The sequence below is a fragment of the Acinonyx jubatus genome, chromosome B4, assembly GCF_027475565.1.
Source record: "Acinonyx jubatus isolate Ajub_Pintada_27869175 chromosome B4, VMU_Ajub_asm_v1.0, whole genome shotgun sequence".
Taxonomy (NCBI): domain Eukaryota; kingdom Metazoa; phylum Chordata; class Mammalia; order Carnivora; family Felidae; genus Acinonyx; species Acinonyx jubatus.
The window spans coordinates 60,072,531-60,090,334 of NC_069387.1; the positions used below are offsets into that span (position 1 = coordinate 60,072,531).

Sequence of the window (17,804 nt, forward strand, 5' to 3'; positions counted from 1 at the left end):
TTTTACTCCTTTACAGGCAATCTGTGTTAATGGGCTGCTATGTTGTAGAATATTTTGTTTTGTCTTTGAAATTTAAAATATTTATCCTAATATGTCTAGGTATTAGTATCTTTTAATTAATTTAGCCTGATTCAGTTATTGAACTATTTCCATTGCAAATGTACATATTTCTTCAGCTTTGAAAAGTTTTCCATTATAATATTGGTTAAATTGAGAAGAAGAGCACAGATCAATATTTACTCATGGAATTGAGGTGGGGGGAAAGGGGGAAACGAAGTTTTTGTGAGTTATTTCTAATTATCAAGCAATAGGTAATTCCCATGTGATAAATTTAAATTCTTTCAGAATACAGGAAAAGATAGAAATCTTCTCAATTCATTTTCTAATGCAAATGTAATCTTGGTAACAAAATCAAAAAAAGATAACATAATATGATATAACTGCAGAAATTTTTCATAAATATAATACAAAAAAGCCCAACTAAATAAAATCTTTTTAAGTTGATAGTATATTACCAAATACACCAAAATGAGGTAGGGAATTTTTTTTAAATATGGCTTAATACTAGAAAACCTATTAATATAATTTTATCACATTAAAAGATATTATATGTTCATTGCAATAATACTGATCTTCTTAAATTGGACTAGATAGTTGTTCTCTTGACATTACTTTTCTACCCTTTTATTGCAGAGATGATGCCACAGATAGAATTTGCCAATAAGAAGCCCTGACATGAGATTTATTGGGCATGAGAAGGAAAGGCAATTATTCTCTGGAGGCAGTTGCAGACTGACAAATGAGCACACATGAGATTTACACTGCTTTCTCAAGAATTCTTGAGAATTACCTGCTGTGGTGTTACAAACTGAAATCTTTACTTTTGAACTCCCTGACCTTTGTTTCCCCTGTTTTTCTAAGAGTTGGGTAAGCCCATGATTCCTATACTAAACTCTTGGCACCTGAATTACATGGAGTGCCTTCTGTGTTCCTGGTGGATCCCTGATTGATAAAATACAGAAATTATATTTGATAACATTCAAAATCCAATGCCTAATCCAACTTATGTAATATATATCATATATAGTAGATCAAATTTAACAATTACATAAAAAATTAATAAAACTTTTCTTAGATAAATCTTGAATAAGTGGAAAGGTGTACCTCATTCTGGGATGTTGAAGATTCATTATTATGAAGATATCAAGTACCTTCAAATTAATTCACATATGTAATAAAATTTAAATGAAAATTCTCATCAGAACTTTTTTTAAATTTTAAAACAATTTTTTAAAATTTGATAAACATTTCATAAAGCTTTCTTGAGAAAATAATGAGCAAGACTAATTATTTATGAGAAAAGAACAATGCATAGATAATTGGCCCAATGAACATTAAACCAAATTATAAAATTACAATAATTAAAAATGCAATACAGTGCCATGTCCCCATAGACACAGATCAATAGAAGTAGAATAAAAAACACACAAATAAAATCCAGTATATATGGGAATTTAATAATAACAAAGCTGTATTTAATTTTTTGTTGTTTCTCCTCCACCAGATTAGTGAACTCTACTGATGTGTTTCAATTTTTTAATTGACAAACAACTCCAATCCTCACTCCCTCATCAACTGCTTGGGGCTTGACATTTGGGTGCCTAGAATAAATTGCTTACAGTTCTTTTCATCCAAATAAGTGGGCTTTTTTGAAATGGTTCTTGTTCACAGCCTTAAAGATATATTTGAAATTGAAAGACAATACTGTTAAAAAGTCCATACTACCCAAAGTGACCTACTGACCCAATACAATCAAAATCCTATCAAAATCTCAACAGTTTATTTTGAAGAATCAGGGAAAAACATCCTAAAATTCATATGGAATCTCAAGGGACCCCGAATAACAAAACAGTCTTCAAAAGGAAGAACAAAGTCAGATGTCTCATTACCTCCTGATTTCAAAACTTACTACAAAGCCATTCTATTAAAGAGTGTAGTATTGGCATACAAACAGATATACAGACAAATGGAATAGAATAAAGTGTCCAAACTACACTTTTGCACTTATGGCCAAATGATTTTTCACAAGGGTACCAAGACCATTAAATGGGGAAATGACAGTCTTTTCAACAAATGGTGTTGGGATAACTGGCAAGACACCTACCAAAAGAATGAAGTTGGATCTTTCCCTTACATCATATACAAAAATGAATTAAAATGGATCAAAAACCTACACGTGAAGAGTTAAAACTATAAAGCCCTTAGAAGAAAACATAGGAGAAAGTCTTTATGACATTGGATGTGTCAATGATTTCGTGGCTATGACACTAAAACACAGGCAGCAACAACAAAAAACAGATAAATTGGACTACATAACATAGTGTGCGTACTACATAATACTAGTGTGCATTAAAGGGCATGATCAATAGAGTGAAAAGGGAATGGGAGAAAATATTTGCAAATCATGTATCTCACAAGGGGTTAATATTTAGAATGTATAAAGGACGACAGCCCAAAACCAAAAATCCCCAAAGAACCCAGTATAACAATGGGCAAAAGACTTGAATAGATATTTCTCCAAAAAGCTATACAAATGGCTAACAAGCACATGAGGAGATGCTCAACATCACCAATCATTAGGGAAATACAAATCAAATCCACATGAGATAGTACCTCACACTGATTAGAGTGACTGCTATCAACACCCCCCCCCCAAAAAAAAAACCAAGTGCTTGCGAAGATGTGGAGAAATTGGAACCCTTTTGCTCAGTGAGAATGTAAAGTGGTGCAGTAACTATGGAAAATAGTATGGTGCTTCCTCAAAAAATTAAAATTAGAATTACCATATGATCCAGCAATTCTACTTCTGGATCTATACCCAAAAGAATGGAAAACACCTTTGTGAAGAGATGTTTGTATACCCATGTTCATAGCACCATTACTCACAATAGTCAGATGGTGAAAACAACCCAAGTGTTCAGTGACAGTAAAACTGATAAACAAAATGTGATATATACATTCAGTAGACTAGTATTCAGCCTTAAAAAAGAGAGGAAATTTTGACACATGCTAAAACATGGATAAACCTTGAGAACGTTGTTAAGTGAAATAAGCCAGTCCCAAAGAAACAAATACTTGATTCCATTTTTATGAGTTACCTTGAGTGCTCAAATTCATCCAGACAGAAAATGGTAATTTCTAGGTTCTGGGGGTCGGGGGGAGGAGGGAATGGAGATTGATTGTGTAATTGGTACAAAGTTTCAGTTTTGCAAGATGAAAAGAGTTTTAGAGATAAATGATGATAACGGTTGCACAACAATGTGAATGCATGTAATACCGCTAAACTCCACAGTTAAAAATGTTTAAGAGAATAAATTTTATGTCTATTTCATCATAATTAATTAGGTACATATGCAACTAAATATATATTGGAGATACATCTATAAAAGGGAAGACCAGAGATGTTTAATTCTCTTATGCTTTCTGATGATGATTATAACCTCATTTCCTGGTACCTCCCTTTTTCCCCTTTAGGAGAATACTAGCCAATGTTGTGACCTTTCCCACTGCCAGAAATCTTGGGACTAGCTGAATTTTCTACTCTCTCATTGTTTTCTAACAAGTCAGTGTGCTCAGTGTGCTTCTTAAACTAGACACCATCCTTCCCCTCATGTGGTTTACAATCCAGGTTGAGGTGTATAAACAGCAAAAGGGGCAATCATAACAGAATGTGATGGTGTCAATTTCTAAAATGTTCACCCGAAGTCCTGATGGTACTGAATTCAGTAGGGCTTCCTATGGTAACTTAGCAGATGTAGGTGACTAAGCAAAGTGGTGTTAAGAATAGCATATTGCCTTGCAGTTCTAATTGGACATGACATACACTGAGAATATCATATACAATATTCCAACAAGATAAAAGGCTTATTTTTGTTTTAAATTATATATGCATGAGAGCAGGGTTGAGAGGACATAATTAGCATATAAAAGACTCCTTTGTGGTTAACACAGAAAAAAATTTAAAGCTGCAGGGTCCAAGTATGGATAAGAGCTATTTGATTAGCAGGTATTTCAAGGGTCAAGAGTAGCAGATAGGAATATAGAAGTCAAATGAGGAATATAGAAGTCAAATGTGGAAAATTTACTACTAGACCTTTTTTTTTTTTTTTTTTTTGGTGGCTAAGAAACAAGTCCATGCCACTTATGATGTCATTTATTTAATTTGAGTAGAAAAACTAACAGATGAGATCAAGGCAACTACAAAACTTCCTATATGATTGAAAAAATTTCAACAAAAGCAGATGCTTCAACTGGAAAAGTTTCTTTCACAGCTTGGTTTCTGGGTTTTGTAACTGTCAGCAGAGTTGGGCAAAAATATAACAATGTATTTGGGCAAATGAGACTCCACCACAGGCTTTTTCAGCAAATACATAAAAAAATTCTAAAAATATTAAAGGAAGTCATATTTAGTTCTTTTTGTTTATTCAACCAGATTGTTATTGATTCCTTTAAGTGTTGTATTATAGTTTTCTGTTAGAAAGAAAAAAAAATGCACAGAATATGGTTGCATCAGTGAAAGGTTGCAATTCTTTCCTTTTCATTAAGCACAAATTCACCATTTGGTGATATTATGGTATTCTTAAATTTTTAGCAACAATAAGTGTAACAAACCTTATTTTCCTCAGTGGTAGGAGAACACTTTGAAGTTTGCCCCATTTAACATAATGATGCAATTTAAGTTTGTTAACCCTGCGTGCTCAATACGTTCCTCTTAAAATTTCACATTTATAAATTTCAAAACATTTGAATAAGCATTTGTTGTTTGAGTAGACTTTTGGGGGTTTCAAGAGCAATGACTCCTCCAAATGTTTCTGAATTAATTTAAAAGAACAGAGAAAAGTGAGTATTTAGCTTCATAAAGATTTTGACTAGGATAGTCTAAGATTTTTGGTGAGTCTATCAATTTATTTCCCAAGCCTGCTTCTCCTGTGTCCTATATTTCAATGAATGAAGTTGTCATTCTCCCACACAGCTCAAAACTTCAAACTATGTTTTGACTTCTTTTTCTCTTTACCCCACCCACATCTGCTTAGGTTTTAACTCATGCCAATTTTACCTTTACAGAACCTCTTACTTGCCTCATTTTCGATCTCAAAGTATGCAGGATTATTGAAATAGCCTTCTAACTCAACCCTCTACCTTTGGATTCTTACTTGTCTAATCCATCCCTCACAATACTGTAAGATCAATTTTCTTAGTATATAGGGCAAGTGCTAATTTAGGTCCGCTCCTACAACTTCCCATTGTCAGCTCAGTTTTGGGAGCATCTCATCCTGGTATTCAATATTCTCATGGACCTTGTTCACAATATAGCTCTCTAGCATTATTTCTACTGCTACCTTTTACTTTCTCTTAAGCTCATAGGTCCTTTAACCTGCCATATCCATAATGTTTTCTTTATCTAGGATGTGCTGTTATCACTCTCAATATGTCTAAGAATTTTGCCTCAGCTGCAAGATTCAGCTGAGATTCTGAACCCTTCCCAAAAGCCTTCATGTCTCCAGCCTCTGAATTTTCATAACATTTTATATGTATCTCCTGCTTTGTACAATTCTGATCATGTATTTAATTTTTCACTTACACTTTAGTCCCTTGATAGATTTCAAGCTCATTTTGAGCAGGATTTATAGGTGCTTTATCTTGTTATATCCCACACTCCAATTGTTCAATAAAGTATTCAGTGAATTTTTCAATTGTGTATAAGATTGAAAACTCTTGAGAATTCAGGTATGAGACATGTGAAGGAAGGCAATTTATTCACATTTGAATAATATTATGCATTTGTGAGTCTAAAGAGGAGAACTGAGTTTAGTAATCCCAAGACTATTGTCATAAATCTGAAACTGTAACACAGGATTTACTAAAAGCTCATTACCTTATGTCTCATGTAGTGATTGATTAATTTCTCAGTATTAAGAATTCTATGTAGGGGGAATAGATACAACAGGTCTAACAAAACAACTTCCATAATCTATTGTCTTGCCTGATTTCTGGTTCTGATTATTTGATATTGTCCCATAGGAGACATCCAATGCAGGAAGCAGTAGGGCCGATTACTGCACACTGCCCTCTGGTGAGCCACAAGGGTAATCTGGAGGGGAAAATTCAGGGTTGAGAATATAACTCACTCTCCATGTCCAGGATGCCAGCTGGTGCCAAAGAATGATGTCACATTTTGTGATGTGATCACTTCTCTCAATTGTGCTCTCCTGAGTCTACCAGTTCTTTCCATGTAGGTCATCAAACGGCCATCAGCTGGTAAAACTTTCCTCTTCACTTAGCCAAAAATGGATCCAGAATACTTGTAATGAGTTTTACTAAACCAAGAATTTAAAAAAAAAAAAATTACTATTACTTCCACCATGACCTTTCTCTGGATCTTCAAATATCCCCTAGCATTGCATGAAAACAATGGTAAAAAAATTTCTCCTCAGTTTGTAAGGAAAATGGACTTTTAGTAATTGCCATGCTAAATTCTTCTACATTCTCATTAACAAGTCCTATTTTATCTATAAAAATATAGAGCTTTCTTATTCTTAAAGAGATGGCCAAAAACCAAATAACCAACTTAACAGCATTAGAAGTACTATTTGACTTGGAAGGACAGCAAGTATATCTGGCTTTTGACCATATTAATACTGCCATACTGCTGGGTGATATTATTCATTTATTCATTACCACCTGACCAAATACTGTCCATGACTAAACGGGATAATTAAAAGTTTCAGAACAGACATGGAAATGCTCAAAACTCATATTCTAGGAAGGATACAAATAACCCAGTGACCAATGAGGTGTTTCATTGGTTTCTGCAGTCAACTGTATTTGCTGTTTGTATGCAATGACGTTTGTTATTTTCTCACCTTATTCTTAACTTTGGGAAACTACATTTTGTATGAATGATGCCAGTAATGGGTAATCTTAAAATAAGTGGATATTGCCTTTCTGAAGAAGAAATAAAAAGACTTGCAGAAACATGGAATAGTGCCATCTTTTTGTTTGATTGCATGCTAATCTTGTTTAAAAAAGGAAAGTCCCCTTTAATAAAAATTTTGACTCTTCAAACTCCAAGAAACTGACCTTGCTTTAGAAGCCCATTCTAACCTTCTAAAATTAAAGCATAATTTTTCCTTATGTTCTTTATTATGTAGTTGAAAGTTTAAATTACTTTAAACTAAAATCCTTTCTTGACTCTCAATCTTTTAATTTTCTGAGGCTGTTTACATGCAAATTAAGTAAACTAGTTTTTACTTCTTGTTAATTTATTTTACTTTCAAGTAAAAAAAACATTCTGTGGGAGGTTTTATACTGGTTTCTGCTGAATTGTTGCTTAAATGTGGGTGAAGGGATAAATGAATTCAGAGAGAAGTTTAAATAAAATAGCATGTAAGCTCCTTTAAACCTCCAAAATTCTATGTTTCCCATGATATCATACACTGGTGAATACTTATTTTAAAGCTTTAAGTATTAATCATATATGTAAGATGTATTTAAGCCCAGTCTTTGTACTGTTGTATGTTATGTGACTGAAAAGGTACCATGAGGAGAACTGGTATAAACAAAATTTGTTTTTCACCACAGAAATAATGTTACTCAGGCTTTGATTAAATAGCTACCAACTCTGCCTAGCAACCATTTAATCAAACAGGATATATTGTGTATTTTTCATTATAGTAAACCCTTATAGAATAAAGTAAATATTCATAAATCAAACAGGGAAACTGATAGCATTATGTGTGAATTAACACAATATTATAACCTATTATATAAAGTTCTTCTTTTGCCTTTTCTTATGTCTAATTTTTTTTAATGGATACCAACCAAAGAGTGAAAAACAACCACCAGGGTCACAGAATTTAAAAGGCTTGTTTTAAAATGACTTTGATTATTAGTGTATATGATGTTGACACCTTTTCCTCCTATAGGGCTTTCTAATTTAAAAAATTAATAAACTTTATTTTTTTTTAAAGCAGTTTTAGAATCACAGCAAAATTGAAGTCTAACACATCATCAAGGACCCCCAGTTAGAATGGAAGCATATGAAAGGCAATTTAAAAAATGGAGTTCTGTCCAAGGTTTAGCTTACAGTGGGTTCACTGGCTGCAACAGAAACTGCATGGCCTGCAAAGCCTAGAATAAGTTGCTAAAGAATGCATAGGTAGTGGGCCCATCATATCTCCATTTTGATTCACTTGTCTGGCTCCTCCAAAAACTGGATGGCACCTGGAAGTTGGCCATACTATCTCAAGCTCAATCAAGTAGTATCCCTGATCACAGCTACTGATGGTGCCAGAGGTGGTTGTTTGTTAGAGTTAACCCACTTTGTTAGAGTGAATTAATACAGCCTTAGGTACACAGTACATAGCCAATGATTTGTGAGTGCATTCTTTTCCATCTCATCCAGATTACAGCATCAAAAACCAAGTGTGCATATACATGGGAAGAACAAATACATGTTAACAAAGCAGTAGCAGAAAGGAAGTAGAGGAAAGAGGGTCAAAGAGTTTCTTACAGTACTGGATGTGAGAGGGATTGATGGTTGTTCTCCAGAATACATTATCCCCTTCCTCTTTTGTAATAGAATCTCTGAGTTTTAGCAGGGCACAAAAGCTGCCCAGCTGAAAAAAAAAACAAAACAAAAAAAACCATTTTCCAGCTTCCCCTGTAGCTAAGCATGGTTATATGGCAAAGTTCTAGCCAATGGGATGTGAATTGAAGTCAAATGTGTGCCTTCTGTGCTATCCACTTAAAAATAAGAAGTATTACCTTTACTTCCTCCTTTCCCTTTTTCTGCCAGTTAGAATGCAGACATGGTAGCAGGAGCCGGAGCATGTCAATCAGACCATGCAAAAAAAGCCATGTGTTAAAAATTGGGAGAGCAACAAGATGTGAGGAGGGGGTGATGGCTCTCTATGGAACCACCAGACCAGCCCTGGATTACTTTGCATGTGAAATAGAAATCAAGACTTTGCTTATTTAAGTCACTATTTTCCAGCCTTTGTTAAAATTGCTTAAACTAGTGTCCTAACTAATGCAGACCGTACAAAAGCAATTAAGTGAGGTTGAACAGAAAGGTTTTGTGGAGGATGGATAATGAGTTTGTTGTGGAACATGTAATTTGCCTATGGGACATCTAGGTGCATATCTCATAGGCAACTGTAAGGTATATTCTGAACTCAAGAGATAATTGTGGCTGGAGAGTTAAAAAAAAAAAGTTAAAAAAAAAAACTTCCATGGGATCAAAACTTCCATGCATATCTCATAGGCAACTGTAAGGTATATTCTGAACTCAAGAGATAATTGTGGCTGGAGAGTTAAAAAAAAAAAAACTTCCATGGGATCAAAGGTGGATAATATGCATGAGTTTTGTGGACATGTAGAATGCATTAATGTAGGCTGAGTGAGAGAAGACTCTATACAGAAGATGCCAGTGTATTCCAGAATCATATGCATTAAGGAGATCAAGTTGGTGGACAGTAGAAAAAATTAACCACAGAGAATGGCTAAATCTGAGTGAGAAGAGAATAAAGGATGAAAACTTGTGGAACAGCTACTTGAAGTGGAGGATAAAGAAGAAGGGAGACCCTATAAATTGGAATGAAGACCGCAAGACTGGTCTGAAAAGTCAGAGAATCCGCAGAGAATAATTTTGTTGAAGTTGATGGGGGAGTGAATTTCTGTAAAGAGACAGTGGCTGGTAGTCTCAAATGCATGTATATTTTAGTGAATACATATAGTTAGGAGCTATCTATCGATCTTATATTTACATGTACTGAATGTAAAGCATATTCATGTCACTATAGATTGTTAACAATAAATCTTCATGCTATTATAAACTTGGGTGACATGTTGCCTATGCAATAATCACATAGTCATCAAGGATTTATAACATTTTACTGGAAAACAGAGCATACCATTGTTCATACTCTTTGTAACAGGACTCATATAATCCATATTTTACTCAAAAGCCTATCAAGTATTTTCATAAGAATCTAGATTTTGGGTATCTCATAAACCTAATTTTACTAAAAAAAGAACTTTGGTGAGGTAAAAGCTAATTTTATTGTCACTTAATCTTTAGGTACTATTATTTAAAGGCATTGTTAACATTTGTTACATTGTAATTTGGGGTAGAAAAATTAGGCAAATTATCATAATTATGTTGGGGTTTAAGACACATCTTAAGCAAAGATTTTGATAAATGTGTTAATACAAAAACTTATAATGTGAATAACAGGCAAAACAATACCTTGGCTTTTAGTATATTCACCTCTTCCCCTAAAAAAGCAGTGGGTTTGTGGCTTATTCCAAAAACAGATTTACACAACTGCAGGTCTCATACACCCTGTGCCTTAATATCCTCATAACTTTATATCCTTATAACTATGCTTTTGAACTTAGAAAACTATTATCAAAGGAAAAATTGACTAGTCTTTCCTTTATTTATAATTTAAATTGTTGCCAGTTACTCCTGCAGTAACAATGTAAGAAATGCACAGGCAGAGTTGGTCTCCAATAGGGACAACTTTCAGATTGGTATAAGGACATGGGATTCTCTTTACCATTAGGATTATTTAATATCCAAGACTTAAAGAAAGAGAAATAAATGGAAGGGCCTTCCACTGTTCATATGCAGTACTTGGCTTTTCCTGGTCAACTTAAAAAAGTGATCAATTCTCGGGAGAATGCTGCGTGGGGAGAATGCTGAGTGGGATTCGACCATGGTCTTTCAAACTCCATTTTTCAAACTTCAGAGTTTTCTCATGATGTGTTAATTTTGTGGTGCACCAAAACTTTTGAAAAAGTTTAATTTAAATTCAATTTATCTTTATTGTAGCAGCTCTCACATGGCTTTCTGCCCAGAGTATTGCTTGCTCCATCTGCAAAAGTGGTAGAGTAACTTCTAAAGAAGCAATATGATGGTTTAATATAGATGCAAAACCTAGCTCACTTTTTGATTTTTCAATATTGTCATAAAAAGTACTGTTTAGCAGCCAGAGATGTGACATTTAAGCATTGGGAGTTATGCGAATAATTTCGGTGTTAGAATTAATCTAAAACATAAAAAAGATTCGAGCATTGATTTTTAATGTTTTTAGACAGTTTCATTCCACTGATGCTTTCTTTTTAAGGATATAATGAAGAGTAAAGGAAGTAGGGTGGACACATGTGCTTCATCTCTGAGTTATCATTTGGAGTACATAGTTAAATGCAACTCATTATGTAAATTAGTTTTTATTAATTTATTATAATGATTACATGGATGAAATGCTGGCTTCTTTTTGTGTATTAGGCACTGAGATAATAAGAGAAGAAGTTCATTTTTTTTATTGACATATAGTTGACATACAATTTTATCCTAGTTTCTGGCGTACAACATAGTGATTTAACAAAGTGATGTACATTACAAAATAATCAGAACAAGTCTAGTTATTATCTGTCACCATACAAAGTTATTATATTATTATTGACTATATTCCCTATACTGTACTTTAAATCCCTGCGACTTATGTATTTTATAACTGGAATTTTGTATCTCGTTATCTCCTTCACCTATTTGGCCCATCCCCCCAACCCCCAACTTTTTGGCAACCACCAGTCTGTTCTCTGTATTTATGAATCTGTTCCTGCCTTTTTTTTAAAGATTCCATATATAAGTGAAATCATATATTTGTCTCCTCTTATTTCATGTAGCATAATGCCTTCTAAGTCCATTCATGTTGTTGCAAATGGCAAGATCTCATTCTTTTTTATAGCTGAGTAATATTCCTTTATGTATGTGTACCACATCTTCTTTATTTATTCATCTATTGATGGACCCTTAGGTTGCTTCCATATCTTGGTTGCTATAAACAATGTTGCAACAAGTGGGACTGCATATATCTTTTCCAATTAGTGTTTCCATTTTTTTTTTCAGATAAATACCCTAAAGTGGAATTGCTGGATTATAATGGCACTTCTATTTTTAACTTTTTGAGGAACTTCTATACTGTTTTCCACAGTGGCTGCATCAATTTACATTCCCATCAACAGTGCACAAAGGCTCCTATTCTCCATATCCTCATGAACACTTATTTCTTGTCTTTTTGATACTAGCCATTCTGATAGCTGTGAGGTGATATTTCATTGTAGTTTTGATTTGTAAATTTCCCTGATAATTGGTGATGTTAACCATTTTTTCATGTATCTGTTCGGCCATCTGTATGTCTTTGAAAAAAATGTCTATTCAGGTCCTTTGCTTATTTGTTAATCATATATATATATATATATATATATATATATATATAGGTGTTGAGTTGTATAAGGTATTTATATATTTTAGACATTAACCCTTTATGGGACGTATCATTTGTAAATATCTTCTCCCATTCAGTAGTTTTCCTTTTCATTTTGTTGATGGTTTCCTTCACTGTGCAAAAGTTTTTTAGACATTAAGGGAGTGATTTTTGCCCAGTTATGAATGAAGCCAAACTGTGCAAACCAAAATGGTGGCTAACGACAACTTGCAAACTAGTGTGAAGTGAGAGCTCATGTATCTCCTATATAATGGAGATTTCATAAATGGGTTAGATGCTGCACAGAATTCATAAGAGACCAGCTTAGAGGAGGGACCTGATTGAAGACTTTCTTAGTGTACTCTTTCCATATTTTATATATATTGTTCTAAAAACATATCTGAAATAGTTTCCATTGGATTAATGTGAAAGCTGAGTATCATATGAATCTTAAAGAACTGCTCAGGGACTGTACATCATTTTCAGTCTCACTCTGGCATGAACATAGACAAAGGGAAAGCGAAGAAGGTGGAAAAAACTCCCATTTTAAGAAAATGGCAATTCATTTTCCGACATTTAATATGAAGATAGAGATACAAAATCTTTCTACCAGTTAAAACTCTTGGGATTGAAGGTAACAGAAAACCTAATTCACATTGGATTAAATGATAAATGAAAATTGTTTGGATAAATGAAAAGTCCTATAGAGGTGAGAGAAGCTTTAGAACTGATTTGATCAAAGCTTCAGCTCCATTTCTCTGAATTATATCATCTTTGTTCTATAATCTGTATCTGTTTTTATCCTCAGACTGGTTTCCTTTATGGTCACAAGATGACTATTAAAAGCAATAGGAATTACACGCTTTTCCGCTTGGATTAGCAGGAAGACAGAAAGTTCCTTCCAACAAGCACTGAACATTGGTCCTGAGTTTTGTGCCTATTGGATGATCCCTGAAGCAATTCTTATGGTTAGGGTAATGCCATGATTGACTTGGGACTGGGTCTGCCTGCCCCCACTTATGGTGGCAAGGGGTTTGGGAGTAACTTCTGGCCTCCACCAATTAGGACTAACCGTGGAAAAGGTTAGGGTTAAGCTCATCCAATATATCTGAATACTACACAATGGGGGCAGAGTGAAATGCATGTTTGGATAACAACTGCCACATCCACTGTAGTGTACCCTATTGCTCACCACCACTGTAATTAGTGAGCATCTTCTTTCTGTCTCTGCAAAGTGTTATATCTTCATCTGGAGTTCCTTGTGCTCTAGCAACCAGTGACAAGTCACCTACTGACAACAAATGCAAAATGCAATGAAAGAGAAAGGACAAAGTAATTGCAATGAAAACTCCCAATTAAACAGGGTATATCTGGAAACATTACATAGTAGTCACTGATCTTTGTCATAATCTGTAGACAGGAGTAGTTAGGATTCCTGGATAGCAGTGGTATGGATTCTTTTGGCAGGTACTGTTTTGCTCTCGGTGTTCTTTATGGCCCTGTCCAAGATGGTCATTGGGGAAAGATGCTCTTTTTAAGAGGTTACACTATTTTGGCAGCTTATTTCCTATCAGGTTGAATGTAGAAGTCTGAGGCTTAAGATTAAATAGTCACAGGCTATTATCAGTCAGGCTTGAGGTTTATTTAATAATATATCTTCCTGCTAATATTAGGTTTTTGAACTAATTGCTTCTTGTTGCTTCTGTAGGCAAGTAACTATGGTCAGAGACCATGTGTAGTCCAAGTTTTTATATCTTGGAATTTCTCTTTACTAGTAGCCCTTCACACTCTGCCACTCTGAATTTAGTTTAACGGCCCATCCCAAGATCTCAGTTTAATGGCATCTGCATTGGGGATATTCTAAAAAATGAACCTACAGTCGGGAGGGAAGGGCACAGTAATTTATTCCTTGTCTCCATAATAAGCGTGATGTCTCCAGTCACCTCCATAATGAGTGTGATTTTTCCTCCAGTTAAGCAGAAATTAAACTGTTCCATCGTTGGCATACTGAAGATTATTAGGATTTTAGACATTTTTTGTTTGAGGGTCTGAAGGGTGCTGTTCCTAAAAGTGCAGACTACAGAGTTTGCTAGCTTCTTATAACCTTGGTCATGCAAGGTAGGGACTGTCTCTGAAATATTTTATTCAATCTTTGTATCATGAACACCACTGGTTCATCAATGAGAGTCAATTTATAATATCCCTTATGCTAATAGAGAGCCCCTAATTTCACTTATGAAAACCTGTTTATCACATCCATTGATTAGCAAAGCCTCAGGTGTTAATGGAAGATATGATAGCAGAAACATTTATGGTTGCTACGTTTGGAATGCAGTCTTTCTGATTAAATGCCAGCTGAATACATCTAAGGTGGGAAATCTAGATTATGGCAACTGACAACCATTAGGGAATAAAGTAAATTAAGTAACACATATGTGCACATTTATATCACATTACGTACAGGAAAGTATCTTGAGGGAAAGTATAATAGTAACAAATTCAAACTGACTTAACCAATATTCAATACACTATTCAGTATTCAATACTGAGGAGAGTAGCAAAACGGTCAGACTCCATGCTGGTTTGATTTGAAGGCTCACATAATGGAACAATCGAGTATAGAAAGAGAAAGGGGCCAGAAAAGTGCTTATTTAAAAATTTCACAGTTTGTATTTTACCTCCTTTTGCTTATATACAATGTTATAGATCTTTGTTTATTTGATCAAGGTTTCAGCTCCATTTCGCTTTCATTTTCTTGGTCACAAAATGACTGCCTTCGGCAACAAGGATCATATGCTTTCTCATTCACATCGAGAGGGAGAGGGAGCCATACTACACAATTTTGGGGCAAAAGTCCTATGATTGGTGCTCAATCCTAAACCATATATGGCTAAGGGAACATCATAGGTCAGGGTTATCCTGATTAGACTCACTTTGGGATAAAGGTGAGGTTAATTCCACCCAAATTTCTCAGGTGTGTGCCACACAGTGTGGGAAGAGTGCAATAGATTTTGAGAAGGCAAGTATCCGCTACAATCATTTTCAAAGCATCTAAAGATACAACAATTACATTATTTTCTTGTTGGAGTAAACAAAATGAAACTAAACTCTAAACATACGTAGTAGTAAAGACTCTGACTCCATATTTGGTGTTTGAAGGTTGACAACTTTCAAGCCTTCATCTGTTCCCTCTTGCCCTACATCTGTGCAGGCTGATGAGAAAGCCTGGGTGCTCCCTTCTTTGGTGCCAGTGGGAAATTCAAGCCACACAAGCCTTGGCCCCTACGTAGGAATTTTCACCCTAGCACCATACCCTAGCCACCATAAAACCCCCAAGAGCCAGTCTCTCTTCCAACCTCCTTCCACCCTTCTCCCAGCCATTTTGGACTTTTTGGGAAACTTACCCTGCTCTTCCTAGAAAGTCTCATTACATGACCAATAAATCTTCTTACATCCTCTTGGTGCATGTGTGGCATCAGAAGTCTTGAAATGTGGACCAGCTTTTAGGTGGACATCCACCTCATTTCTGTGGATGACTGCAACTGCATATAAACTGCAATAGGACTAAGTTGTGGTGTTTCATTATTCTTACCAGCAAGTGTAGCATCTTCTTCCTGAATCCCCTACCTCTTTGAATAGCACCAGAAACCAGGAATACACCTTCAGTTCTTTCCTATGTTTTTGCTGCCTACATGCCTTTCAAATCCTTTTAGCCAATTTCATGGGTACCATCTCTACTCGGGCTTCCACAATTCCTCATTCTAGTTGTTCTATCAGTCTTCTTTCCCTGTTTTTCCAGAGAAAAACCCGTTCCCTATCTAATAATCCAACCTGCACACTGCTGCTAAAGTAATTCTCCCCAACCCCACTTAAACAATCCATTTGTTTTCCATTGCCTACAGGATAAATTTCAAACTCCTTCGCAGTTTATAAAATTCTCCAACCCTCTTGACCCATCTACAGTTCCCATTTCTCCTGTCACATTCCCACACATTCCCACCTTTGCCTCCACTATACCAACCTCCACACTATACTTACCTCTACAGTTCATAGGCAAGGAGACACATACAAAGGTATATGTGCCTGTGTATGGAGCACTCTTTGTCTCTTTTTAGCTTGGCCAATTCCTACTGGTTCTTCAATACTCGTCTTGAGCTTGACATTTTTGAGAAGTACTTCTTGTTGAACGCAGGTTGAATGAGGTGCTCCTCCTCCACATGTTAACAATAAACTTGATTTCAGTGCTTGTTCTCACCCTATTTGATATGATTATCTACCTTTTTCTCCAAATTTGATCCTCTTGAGGGCAGGAACCATGTTTCTCATCTCAAAAGGTCACAATCTATTAGGGTGATGGGCCTGCAAATACATGCATTACAAAGGTAAATAATAATACAAGATGGCTTATGAAAAATACCCTGAAAAGTAATAGAGTCATAAGTCCTATCATAACAGAGGGATAAATTCTAGTACACTTAAGTTCTTGAGGAGATAAGAAGAGGACTATGGAGAAATTAGAACCTTCACACATTGCTAGTGGGAATGTAAAATGTTTTTCACTTTGGAAAACAATCTGGCAGTTTCTCAAAAGGTTAAGCAGAATTAGCAAATGGCTCAGCAATCCAACTCCTAGGTATATATATCCATGAAAATGTTATGTTTACCCAAAAACTTGTATATGAATGTTTGTAGAAGCATTATTCGAATAGCCCAAAAGTGGAAACAACTCAAGTGTCCACCAACTGAAGAATGGTTAAATGAACTATGAAAACATGATGTGAAGTGAAGGAAGCCAGTCACAAAAGACTACATATTGCATGATTGCATTCATATGAAATGTCCAGAATAGGCAAACCTAAAAATATACAAAGTGGATTTGTGTCTGTCTAAGCCTAAGGGGCAGGGAATGGGAGGAATGGGGAGTGACTGACAAAGGGTACGAGATTTCCTTTTGAGGTGATAAATATATTCCAAAGTTGATTGTGGTGATGGTTGCACAATTCTGTGAATATACTAAAAACCATTGAGTTTAGACTAAAAAAGAAAAAGTACAGATTACTATGTGAGGGAGGGAAAGACTTCATGGAGGTGGTGAAATTTGGTTCCACTGATAAACAAATGATGTGAAAAGCAGAGGCAGTGTGTTGTGGTGAATAAACAAATCCTTTCATCGGGCAGACCTGGCTTTGGATCCTGCTCTACCACTTGGTTAAATTACTCTCCGTAACTCTTTATCCTTATCTAAAAAGTGAATATATTAATATACTTACTTTGGAGGATTAATGTTATGACAAATTAGATAGTAGATTCAAAATATTTAGCCAGTCACATAAGATAATTATGCCAGCACATAGCAAATGTTCAATAAGTATTAGTTTCTATTATTATCATAAGTCTGTTTAATATTGAATATTGGAGTAAGTGGGACAGAGGAAACATACAGACATATCAATGAAAACTCTCAGAAAC

At 35.1% G+C, this 17,804-nt stretch overlaps 1 long non-coding RNA gene across 2 annotated transcripts in view; it reads right to left on the reverse strand.

The window, feature by feature from the left end:
- The window catches only part of LOC113593006 (uncharacterized), a 33,334-nt gene that overhangs the window by 14,090 nt on the left and 1,440 nt on the right, over positions 1 to 17,804 (reverse strand). For both annotated transcript variants that reach the window (XR_008300196.1, XR_008300197.1), the window contains exons 2-3: positions 16,374 to 16,694; positions 6,189 to 6,377 (exon numbers count right to left, since the gene is read on the reverse strand). This is a non-coding gene — a long non-coding RNA (uncharacterized LOC113593006). The remainder of the gene's footprint in view (positions 1 to 6,188; positions 6,378 to 16,373; positions 16,695 to 17,804) is intronic.